This window comes from Sarcophilus harrisii, chromosome 3 (genome assembly GCF_902635505.1).
Source record: "Sarcophilus harrisii chromosome 3, mSarHar1.11, whole genome shotgun sequence".
In the NCBI taxonomy this organism is placed as follows: domain Eukaryota; kingdom Metazoa; phylum Chordata; class Mammalia; order Dasyuromorphia; family Dasyuridae; genus Sarcophilus; species Sarcophilus harrisii.
In genome coordinates this window covers 499,179,871-499,192,233 of record NC_045428.1, presented here as the reverse complement: position 1 = coordinate 499,192,233, position 12,363 = coordinate 499,179,871, and the positions used below count along the sequence as shown (strand labels likewise).

General features: G+C 42.6%; 1 protein-coding gene across 3 annotated transcripts in view; it reads right to left on the bottom strand.

Annotated features, from left to right (window-relative positions):
* Positions 1–12,363, bottom strand: part of GDPD5 (glycerophosphodiester phosphodiesterase domain containing 5) — a 174,172-nt gene that overhangs the window by 108,528 nt on the left and 53,281 nt on the right. For 2 of the 3 annotated variants that reach the window (XM_031961376.1, XM_031961378.1), the window contains exon 2: positions 8,038–8,127. The gene's annotated coding sequence lies outside the window, so the exon portion shown is untranslated. Of the gene's footprint in view, positions 1–8,037; positions 8,128–8,247; positions 8,484–12,363 lie in introns of those variants that run through there. The other variant, XM_031961377.1, reaches the window with a different exon arrangement.

Sequence of the window (12,363 nt, the reverse complement as noted above, 5' to 3'; positions counted from 1 at the left end):
ATTGTAATGGAGGTAGGGAAGGCATTAATCTTTTCATTTAGCCATGGAGCTGCTGAGACTTGAAGAGAACTGGCTGACCCAAGGTCACAAACTCTTTCACTTGTCAGGTAGAAGAGGGCTCTGCTTCGCCAGGTTCCAGCTGGCCTTGATCCCCATTATGGAATCATACAGGATCACAGTACCTTGGGTTTAGAGCTGGAAGAAAACTCCCATATATTACAGGTGAACAAACTGAGGCACAGAGAAATTAAGTGACTTCTCCAGGCTTGCACAGCTACTAAACAGCTAAGGTGGGACTTTCTGATTCCAATACCACCAAAACCCCAGTGAGCCTCCATGATGGGGGAGGGTGTTGGTCTAGATCTTTGCTCTGCTACTTAATCAATGGAATAAACTCAGGGAAGATTTTTCTTCTCTGAGGCTTCATTTTGCCCATCTTTAAAATCTGCTTTACAAGCCTCAATGATTTTTCAGGCTCTTTTTAGCCCAGACAATCCTTCCAGTGCTAGAGTCTCCTGAGACTAGGGGCAAGGCCTGGATTTCCCCTCTTCAGAATATGGCAGGGACTATGACCCTCTTTCTCTGTGCCTCCCCCAAATCCTGCTTCTGTTCCTAAATGCCTGAACCAGACTCCTTGCCAACACCAAGCTTCGCCCCCTTCCCCGTGAGTGTCACTCATGGCTGGCAGCAACGTGGTTAGGTTTTCAGGGATCTGAAGCTTAAGAGTGAGTTAGTTTAAGCCCAGGGCACATTAACTCTGCCTCCCACCCATAGCAGGGAAGATAAGATTCATAGCTGACGTGTCTGGGACTGTGAGAGGGAGCACGTGCGCATGTGTGCCTGCCCCTGTGTGTGTGTGCAGGCCCTCTGAGGAATAATTCAATTGCAGACTTAAAGATTAATTTTTCTGGCAAGACAGACGAGAAGGACAGTCAGCAACATCCTCCCTCTCCTAATGTAATTCCTCCTCACGCCTGAGGGCCCAGCCCCGGAAGACCATTGAAGATGTTAGCCAGGACAGAGTTCTGCAAATAGCTCCCTCCTTGAACAGCTCCTTGCACAGCTGCTGCTGGGACTCTGGTGTGGGAAGGGCAACACCTGTGTTTAGGGCCCTGGGCAGGTGAGCTTGGGGAAGGGAATACTGGGCTCACACAACCGAAGGGGACCTCTGGGGGCACGAAGGCATGAGTCACACCCATGACTGGACAAAAATCCTCCTGAAGCATCCCCATCCCACCCCCGATACACACACACACACACACACACACACACACACACACACACACACACACACACCCATCTCCAGCCTTCCTTTTATCCAGACTTTCTCCATACTAGGCATACAATTTCTACTTATGTTGTCCTTTCACACTAGGATGGAAGTTCCTGAGGGCAGACACTGACTTGCTTGCTTGTATTTATTATTTTTTAACTTTCTTTATTTTTACTTTTAAATTTAAAAGAAAATATATTGCTTAAATAAGACAACTCTGAGAGTACCACTACACACCTCTCAGACTAAGATGACAGGAAAAGATAATGATAAATGTTGAAAGGACTATGGGAAAACTGGGACACTAATACATTATTGGTGGAGTTGTGAACGAATCCAACCATTCTGGAGAGTAGTTTGGAACTATGCTCAAAAAGTTATCAAACTGTGCATACCCTTTGATCCAGCAGTGTTACTACTGGGCTTATATCCCAAAGAGATACTAAAGAAGGTAAAAGGAGCTGTATGTGCCAAAATGTTTGCAGCAGCCCTGTTTGTAGTGGCCAGAAACTGGAAACTGAGTGGAGGCCCATCAATTGGAAAAGGGCTGAAAAAATTGTGGTATATGAATGTTTTGGAATATTATTGTTCTATAAGAAATGACCAGCAGGATGATTTCAGAGAGGCCTGGAGAGACTTACATGAACTGATGCTGAGTGAAATGAGCAGAACCAGAAAATCATTGGAAATGGCAACAACAAGACATGATGAACAATTCTAATGGATGTGGCTCTTTTTAACAATGAGATGATTGAGGCCAGTTCCAATGATCAAGAGAGTCATCTACATCCAGAGAGAGGACTGTGGGAACTGAGTGTAGATCACAACAGAGAATTTCAATCTTTGTTTGCTTGCATTTTATTTTCTTTCACGTTTTTTCTTTTTGATTTGATTTTTCTTGTGTGGCAAGAGAATTGTGTAAATATGTAAGCATACATTGGAGTTAACACATATTTTTACTATGTTTAACATATATTGGATTACTTACCCTCAAAGAGAAAATTGGAAGAGAAATTGGAACACAAGGTTTTGCAAGGGTTAATGTTGAAAACTTATCCATGCATATGTTTTGAAAATTAAAAAGCTTTAATTTAAAAAATTGTATTGCTTGTATTTGTAATAGTGTCTAGCATTCAGTAAGAATTTAATACTCTATCCATCCATCTGTTTATGCATCCAAATGATTCACCTATCTACCTATCCATCCATATATCCAACAATTTAACCATTTATGTATTTATGTATATATCCATCCATTCATCCACTTACCTATTTATCCAGTTATCGATCTTTCTACCTACCTACTTATCTCTCTACCTATTTATCTATCCAATTATCCATCCATCCATCTACTGATTGATTCATTTATCCATCCATTCATCTATCTATCCATGTATCCATCCAATCATCATCTAGCTAACTAGCTAGCTATCCATACCATACTCCTCCCTCCCTCCCCTCCAACCATCCATCCATCCATGCACCCATTTATCCACTAACCTATCTTATATGTTTGAAAGGCATCTTCTTCCTGACAGCCTTGTGAGGAAGAGAATGCAAAGATGATCATCCTAGTTTCTTATTACAAAAGTATTCATTTCTCTAGTGCTTTAAGGTTTACAAAGCATTGTTCTCTAAACCCTGTGAAGCAGAGAACCTAAAGATAATTAAGCTGCTTTTACAGCAAAGAAAACTAAATCTCAGAAGGATGAAATAAAAGTGCCCACCAGCACAGTTAGCTGGGAAAGGGAAAGGGGAGGGAAGGAGGAATCGAGAAACCTAGCATATCAAGGAGCTCGTTTAATAATAACTGCTAAATGAATGGATTAATGACACCATCCCTCAGTGGCCCACATTCCCTGGGTCCTGGGAACATGGCCGGTCTCCTTCCAGGCAGGGCTTTTTCTTTTAAAAACAACAACAGTCCCAAACACCCACAGACCAGATGTCTGAGGCCTGGGGAGGGTAACAAGGCAGGACCTATCTGGAAAAAGGCCTCTCTGGAAAAAATCTCACTGTTTCAAATTTAAAAGGCCAATAAGCGTGTGGGGACTGCCTACCCGCCCCACAGGGCCTGTAAAAAGCCCAGGGAGAAAAGGGGCATGTTTATCCAATCCCAGTTCTTCCTCTCCTCTCCATGAACTCTAAATGCCAGATTCTGAGTCCTGGCTTTTTAAAGGGACCTGGCCCCGTTCTTCCCTCCCCATCAGTATTTCCATCAGTCAGCCAAAGATCCAGAGCTTGGGAGGTCAGGACAAATGGATTCTTTCCTTGTCCCTTTCCCTCTCCGGGATTTAGTTCCTTTATTTGTAAAAAATGTGGGATTGTATACATCCAAATGAGAAAACCCACAAGACAAAAAACAGGAAGAACGGAAAAGGACATAAATATGACACAGAATAGACAAAATGGGAGGAACATGAAAAAATGTCAGTGTTGAAAACAGTGCCATCAAATTATAGGAAATAAAATAAAAGAGGAGTTAAATGAACCTCTATAATGCAGAACATAGGCTAGAGCTTAAAGTGGTCTTTAAATACAGAAAAGAGAATTTTAGAGCTGGGAAGAACCTTGGAACATAGAATGTTAGAACTAAAGGGGGTCTTAAACAGAACAGAGAATGATACAACTGAGACTACATAGAGACTAATTCAACCCTCTTCAATTACAGACTGGGAAACTGAGGCCCAGTTTATATCTTTGTATATATATCTTCTCAACACCCAGATGAAATTATTATCCTACCACCTCAATCTGGCCTCTAGCACTTTCAGGAAGCCTAGAAAAACACTGAACTCCCAAACACAATCAGCTCCCAGTTAGTAAAACTTCTGTCTTCCCTCCCCATTTTCTTTCATTTCTGTTATTTTGAGGGGGAGAACTGAAGTTCAGGTAGTCCAAAATGAGAATTGGTCACCCAGAATATTTTTACTTTGCCTGGAAAAGCAGTTTTTGTGGCCCATTTAGGTGAACACAGGTAGGCAACTATAAGGTACAACAGATAGGCCTGGAATCAGGAAGACCCAACCAAGTTCAAATCCCTTCAGACATTTATGAGTTTTATGGCCTCAAACAAGTCACTTTATCTTCCTGACTCAGTTTCCTCAATTGCAAATTAGAGTTTAATAAAAGTTCCTTGTTCTCATAAACACAATGGACTGCAACTTAGGGACAAAATAATACAAATATAGAGTCTCTCTCACTGATTTGTTACATGACCTTAGGTAAGTTAATTCCTCATTCTTCTTAATACCCTCGCTTCCCACTTTCTTTTTTTTCTTTTTAAAAGCTTTTTATTTACAAAACATATGCATGGGCTAATTTTTCAACATTGATCCTTGCAAAACTTTCTGTTCCAAATTTTTCCCTCTTTCCCCCCACCCCCTCCCCTAGATGACAGTAGTCCAATATATGTAAAATATGTTAAAATATGTTTACATATTTATACAGTTATCCTGCTGCACAAGAAAAATCAGATCTAGAAAGAAAAAAAAAACCTGAAAAGGAAAACAAAATGCAAGCAAACATCAACAAAAAGCATGAAAATTCTATGTTGTAGTCCACACTCAGTTCCCACAGGCCTCTTTCTGGGTGTATATGGCTTTCTTTATCACTGAACAATTGGAATTGGTTTGAATCATCTTATTGTTGAAGAGAGCCACAGAACTGATCATTGTACAGTCTTGTTGTTACCGTGTATAATGATCTCCTGATTCTGTTCATTTCACTCAGCGTCAGTTCATAGAAGTCTCTCCAGACCTCTTGGAAATCAGCCTTCTCATCATTTCTTACAGAACAATAATATTCCATAACATTCATAAACCATAACTTATTCAGCCATTCTCCAACTGATGGGCATCCATTCAGTTTCCAATTTCTGACCACTACAAAGAGGGCTGCCACAAACATTTTTGCACATGTGGGTCCCTTTCCTTCCTTTACTATCTCTCTCTGGGATATAAGCCCAGTAGTAACACTGCTAGATCAAACGGTATGCACAGTTTGACAACTTTTTGATCATAGTTCCAAATTGCTCTTCAGAATGGTTGGATCCATTCACAATTCCACCAACAATATATCAGTGTCCCAGTTTTCCCACATCTCTTCCAACATTTATCATTATCTTTTCCTGTTATCTTAGCCAATCTGACAGGTCTCACTTTCCACTTTCAACTATTAAGATTTCTTTTGAGAAACATAGCAAAAGAAATTTTATAAAATCAGTCCAAGGCTGACAACAGACTCCTTAAGGCACCCCTCCAGAGTTGTCCCTCTAACACAGCATCCACCCATTAAAGATTCCTTCTCAGAACTTCAGTGATCAATCAATCAACTAATATTTGCTAAGAGCCTACTATGGAGCAGGCACTATGCTAAGCACTAGAGCAGTGGTTCTCAAAGTCTGGTCTAGAGCACCCTGGGAATCTCTGAAATCCTTTCAGAGAGTCTACAAATTCATAATTAGTTTTTATTTTTAATGTGATCAACATCTATAACTATAAACCACATAAAGAAAAACTCTTTGGACAGATCCTCAATCATTTTTAATAGGATAAAGATATTGAGAACAAAAGTTTGAGGACCACTGCACTAGAGGAAGAAATTTACAAAAAAATAAAAGTAAAAATAAAGTTCCAGCCCTTAAGGAACTCACAATGGCTTTAACCATGCTGTCATCTAGACTACTCTTGGTGAATGATCCAGTTATGTTGTTGGGACTTTAACAAATCAAAATTCCAAATATACTATGTTATGTGTGTCATTTTCTTAATTACCAGACTAAACACTCCCCAAAAGAAAATGTTAATCTGCCAACAAGCATGAATTAAGCACCTATGATATGCTAAGCAATCTGCAAAGAAGGCTGGGAGAATTTGGTTCCAGATGCAGTTTTGTAAATTCCTCTCTATAAGGGACCACAAGGAAATATATTCCCCATCTCTTTCCCGTAAAACAAGAATTAAGTATTCTTTAAGCCTCCTGCAAGCTATTAGATTATGATATTAGAAAAGTGTTGCATTGCAGCAGAAAGGGCAAAGTCACAAGACCTGAGTTCGAATCCCTTCTCTAGCAACTTCCTTTATGTATGATGTCATTAGGAAGGTCAACTCATTTCTCTGAGCCTCTGTATACAGCCTGTTTGTAAAATGAAAATGTACTTAATTCCTATCCCACAGGGATGTTGGGAAAAGCACTCCATATACCTTAAAGAGCTAAAGAAATTAAAATTATTACTAAGTCTATGATTTCTTTCTGGGCCTTAGTTTTTTTCTTTCCCTTTACTCTCTTCCCCACAGGACTAGTGTTAAGATAATAGAAGCCAAAGTTAAAAGTGTAAAGATATATCAACACTAGGTTAACAGCATTCCTGGTACATGCATATTTGCAAAGCCACACACAGAGCTGCCTTATCTCTATCCCAGGGAGACTAATTATGAGGACAGCTCTGTAGAACTGGCTCTGATCCAAACAGGAGTCCTTCTGCCTGTAAGCAAGTGTAGACACCATCAGGAGGCCTGAGGCTGGAGCCCCAGATAAGGAGAAGTCAAGGGGACATATCTCTAGGACATCCTTCATCAACTCCCACCCCCTTAATCTGAAGTCTGGATGGACCATGTCAGCACTCACAAAATGTCAGAGATAGAAGAAGGGGTGGAAAGGGCTTACCAAGATCAGTTGAAGGGGGAAGGGAACAAGCACCTACTATGTGCCATGTAATGTGCTAAGCCCTTTGCAAATATTACCTCATTTCATCCTCACCATCACCCTGGGAGATGGGTACTGTTATTACAATTTCTACTTTACAGATTAAGAGACTGAGGCAGAAAGTGGTGAACTGACTTACCCAAAGTCACAAGCTAGGAAATAAATGTGTGAGGCCATATTTGTATTCAGGTCACAGAACCAATATTTTTTGAGTACCAACTCCTTTTTTTGGAGAAAGGAACTGAAACTTGTTGAAAAATCACAGGTACTAGTTTCATCCTTTGCTCCTATCTTTTTAACATGAAAGGAGTGACTCCTTCAAGGTCATAAAGCTGTGTAGCAATAAATGCCAGAGCTGATCTCCCACTTTCAAATATGATTTTCTTCCAACCAGAGAATCTCAGTGGTGAAAGGGAATTCAAAGGCCATAGTCTCATTTTTAAATCTGAAGCAGAATTTAATCCAACCCACATAGAGGCAAGCATACACTTTATAATATCCCAATCAAGACTCCACTTGAATTGTGCTGATGGGGAACTTATTACCCTCTTATACAACCTTTTCCGCCATTGGAACAGCTTTAAGTTTTAGCAAGTTTTTCTTTATAACAAACCTTCATCTTCCCCTCAGTAACTCTCCTCAATTTGGTACTATTTTCATTCACTGGAATCAGGCAAAACAAGTCACATGCATATTCACCAGACAGCCCTCAAATGCTTCCATTTAATTCAACAAACATTTATTAAGTCCCCTTACTACGGAGAAGATGTAAGATTCCTTTTAAGAGATCCTACAATCCTACAATCAGATCTCCACTGATGGGGCCTCTCTTGGTGACTCTGTGTATTAATCAAAGAAGTTGCCTTTTAGCATATTTTTTATATAGTAGACTAAATGTGTCCCTATGTCCTTTTATACTCTACCTCCCACCTGCTTTTAGCTGTGTTCTCTTGGGCTACACAGAATGTGGCTGTCCCCCTCCCCATATAGGGACCTTAAAGCAGGAGGGTCCCTAAATAACAGGGCTGAGGGCCTTCTAAGGCAACTCTCAAACTTACCTGTAGGAAGGCCTGTCCCAGCTGTTGTCCAAAGTCCTACTGCTCACGGGCACCTCCTCTCCAGGGGGCAGGGGGACCTCACAGGCAACACTGCAGGGAAACAAGAAGACAAACAGACCCAGGTCAGTCAAGTACTGCCTGCCCAATCAGAAAGACAAAAGCACCCAAATCGTCCCCAGCACTCCGCCACGGAGACAACAATCCACAAACCTGAGTGGTGGACGAACCCACAAAGGCAGCCACACACCAAACACACACTGCACTGGGAAGACAAATGCACCCAGGGTCCAGCCAGGAGTCCAGGGTGCCAGCATCTCCTCTCTAGCTGTCGTGCTCATTCGGGGGAGGGTGCAGGACCCAAGGGCAGGAGGAGAGGCTGATGTTTATGTCCCAGCTTTCTCCAGCTGTTTGCAATGGGCTTCTCAGGCTAGCCAGTAAAACCAACTGTTACATAGCTGCCCTTGGACCCAGACAAGGAGGGGAAAGGGGGCAGGGGGAGGAGGAAGACCAAGAAAAGAAACTAGGAGAGAAAAAATCTGGAAGAGAATTGGAAGAAGAGAAAAAGGAAGCAGAGGAGGAAGGAGGGGGGAGAAGAAGGAGGAAGAACTGGGACACTGCAATTATATTAGTAAGAGCACGATGGTGGAGGATAGCATGTGGCTGACTCATCGGCAGCTTCGGGCCCCCTCATTCTCAGAAAGCCAGGGTGAATTGGGGCAATGGGGAACCACGACCTGCTCCCACACAAAAAGGGGGAGGGAGAGTGGGGCACAGAACTCTAAAGCCCCAAGATGGAGGTCCCTCTGCTGAGGTATCTTTTGCAAGAGGTTGAAGGCAGGGGAGGGAAGGGTTGCCCAGAAGCCCTGTCTGTAGAGCTGGTGGTGGAAGGAAAGGATGGTGGTACTCTGGTCTTTTGAAACTTCAGACAGAAACAGAAAAGAATAAGGAAAGGGGAAACCCAGAGGCAGCTGGATGACACACCCAGGAAGAGATAGGGAATGCAGATAATCAGAGGCAGGTTCTCAGGAGGTACATGGACAATAAACCCAGAGCTGGATATGGACAAAGAGATAGCCTAAGATGGGCAGAGATGCTCGAGAGACAAGAAGGACAACAACCATGGAGGTAGAGAGGTGGATAAACAATAAGCCTAGAACCAGACAGAGCCATGTAGAGATGGATGAATGTTCTAATTAAAGGCTCTAGAAAGTAGATGGGCCAAAGATACTCAAAGGCAGGACAGAGAAGAGAGAAAATATACATGGAGCCTAACCTGGCCTTTTCTCAGGGCTTCTGGGCCTCCCGGCCAGATTCAGAGATGGGTGCTTCTGGGAAAACAGAGGGACTAGGATCTTTGAAATAGGGGTGAGCCCTGGTTCCCAACTCCTCAAGTTCACTGCCTGCAGGGCCCGTCTGAGAGTCAGTAAGTCAGCCAGAGGAAGCCCTAGGCACCAGACAGGAAACAGCCCCGCTCCCCTCAAACACCCCACCTCCCATCCTCATGCCCCACTACTGACACTTCCACCTCCTATGGTAGAACAAAAGATAAATGAACAGCCATCAGTGCAGAGCACAGCAGGCAAGGCTGCAAGGCTGCTTGTCTGCCTCATTTTTTTTTTTTTAATTTAATAGCCTTTTATTTACAGGTTATATGGACGGGTAACTTTACAGCATTGACAATTGCCAAACCTCTTGTTCCAATTTTTCCCCTCCTTCCCCCACCCCCTCCCCCAGATGGCAGGATGACCACTACATGTTGAATATATTAAAATATAAATTAGATACACAATAAGTATACATGACCAAACTGTTATTTTGCTGTACAAAAAGAATCAGATTCTGAAATATTGTACAATTAGCTTGTGAAGGAAGTCCAAAATGCAGGTGGGCAAAAATATAGGGATTGGGAATTCAATGTAATGATTCTTAGTCATCTCCCAGAGTTCTTTCACTGGGCGTAGCTGGTTCAGTTCATTACTGCTCCATTGGAAATGATTTGGTTGATCACATTGCTGTGCCTCACCTTCTAAGTAGGGCTCAGGTCCCATCTGCTACATGAAAACCTGTGCCCCAAGAGGCAAAAGACCCATATTTGGGGCCCAGCTCTGCTACTGACTCACTGTAGAATCCTAGGCAATCCATCAATGAGCATTTATTGTAAGTAAGCACTTTCTTTGTGCCAAGTCCTGAGCTAAGTACCAGGAATTCAATGACAGAAGGAACATAAATCATGCCGGCCCTCAGTGAGCTTAGATTCTTCTGAGTGAAACAAGTTGTAAAAACTATAGACAAATTGTAAATGTGGTAACCTTAAAGGAGACAGCACTAATAGCTGGGACTGCATGCAGGGGAGATTAGCAAAGACCTCCAGAGAAGTGAGTTTGAGCTAAATTCTGAAGGAAACCAGAGAATCCAGGAGACCGAGGGATGGTGGGAGAGAGCATCCCAGGCAGAAGAGGGAATAACAAAGTCTGATGGACCATGTCAGCACTCATAAAATGTCAGGGATAGAAGAAGGGACGTTAGGGCTGAGAAAACGAAGAATCAGTCTAGCTGGAAGAAACTCTACCCATGTGTGTGTCAATAACATCACAGAGCCACTGAAACCTGGGGCAGAGAATTTGGAAGAAAGTAGATGTATTAAGGTGTGGAGAGGTGGACATCTAGCTCAGGGGAGAAAGGGGGCATCCCAGAAAATCCTGACAGTATCTGCCTCTATATACGAATATAAGGGATAGCTTGCACACTCTGGCTCACTCTCTGTCTCTCTCTATGTGTCAGTCTGTCTGTCTCTCTCTTTTACTCTCTTACTCGAACTCTCCCTACTTCCCTCTATCTCTGTCTCTCTCAATCTCTCTATCCTTGTCTCTCAGTCTCTGTCTCCTTTCTCCATCTCTCTGTCTCTGTCTCTCTCTCCCCTTCCTTCCCTCTCTCTCTCGCCCCTTCTCTCTCTCTCTCTCTCTCTCTCTCTCTCTCTCTATCTATCTCTTTCTCTCTCTCTCTCTCTCTTTCTCTCTCTGTGTCTCTGTCTCTCTCTCTCTCTCTCTTTCTCTCTCTGTGTCTCTGTCTCTGTCTCTGTCTCTGTCTCTCTCTCTCTCTCTCTCTCTCTCTCTCTGCATTCTCATCACACACACTTAAGCCCCTTCCCCATCTTGGCTACCTTCTCTGGTTATTTTCCATCTTATCAACATCCTTCTTAAACTCTCCTAGAACTTAGCACAATATTCCAGCAAGCTAAAGGGAGAAGTTGGACGAGGAACACAATTTGGATAGAGAAACTGGACAGCCCAATCCAGTTCTTACTCTGCAAGTCTTCAGACTCACTATGAAGAGTCTGAAGATTGAAGACATAGAAGAACTGTGCATCAATATTTAAGCCTAGCCACAGAGATCATTGGCTTCTTGTCAAGGGAAAACCAATTACTTCTGAGAACGGGATGCTATCCTTACCAAGGGGCTCCCCATCCTGACAAACAGGTCCATTTGTAAAACAACAGTATTGCGTGCTAAGCAAATCACTTAACATCCTGGGGTTTCTTCCTGCTATCAAATGAATGAACTGGACCAAGTGATCTTCTAGAAGGTCTCTTCCACCTCTAAAGCCCAGAAAGTCACCAAGGATGCTTGACATGAGCGATGGACACTAAAACTATCCACTTATCAAGAAAGCTGCCTAAGCCAGCCAGTCTTCTGAGAATCTTTCCATATTCAGAGGTGTTTCCCCTACTCACTTTCTCATCTGACCCTTACAATGATCTTATAACATGGGGAAAGAGAATTATTGTCATCCCATTTTATAGATGTCAACCTGAGGCTTAGAGAAATGGTGGCCAGCTTTCAAAAGGTTGCTAGTGAAAGCAGTCAGTATTAGAAACCAAATCATTCTTCATATCATGACTTCCTTGGGCTAGGGGAACCCCTGAGGAGGATCTCTGAAGCTCAACCCACTGCAGTTCAGCATCAGTTCTGGGACTTAAAGATCTGATATTGGATGGTTTTCTGTAAGGACAGATGGGAAATATAAGGGAGAAATTTGGGTGATGTGAAAGCAAGAAGTAGTGATAAAACTTATTTTAAAACCAATGCTAGGGGTAGCTAGATGGCACAGTGGGTAGAGCACCAGCCCTGAAGTCAGATGGACCTGAGTTCAAATCTGACCTCAGACACTTAACACTTCCTTGATGTATGACCCTGGGCAAGTCATTTAACCCCAACTGCCTTAGCAAAAAACAGAGGAATGAACAAACAAATAAAACAATGAGAGAACTGTTTGGAACATTAAGGGTTAATGCCTAGGGTCATTATCTTCCTGACCCAGAAGAAGGC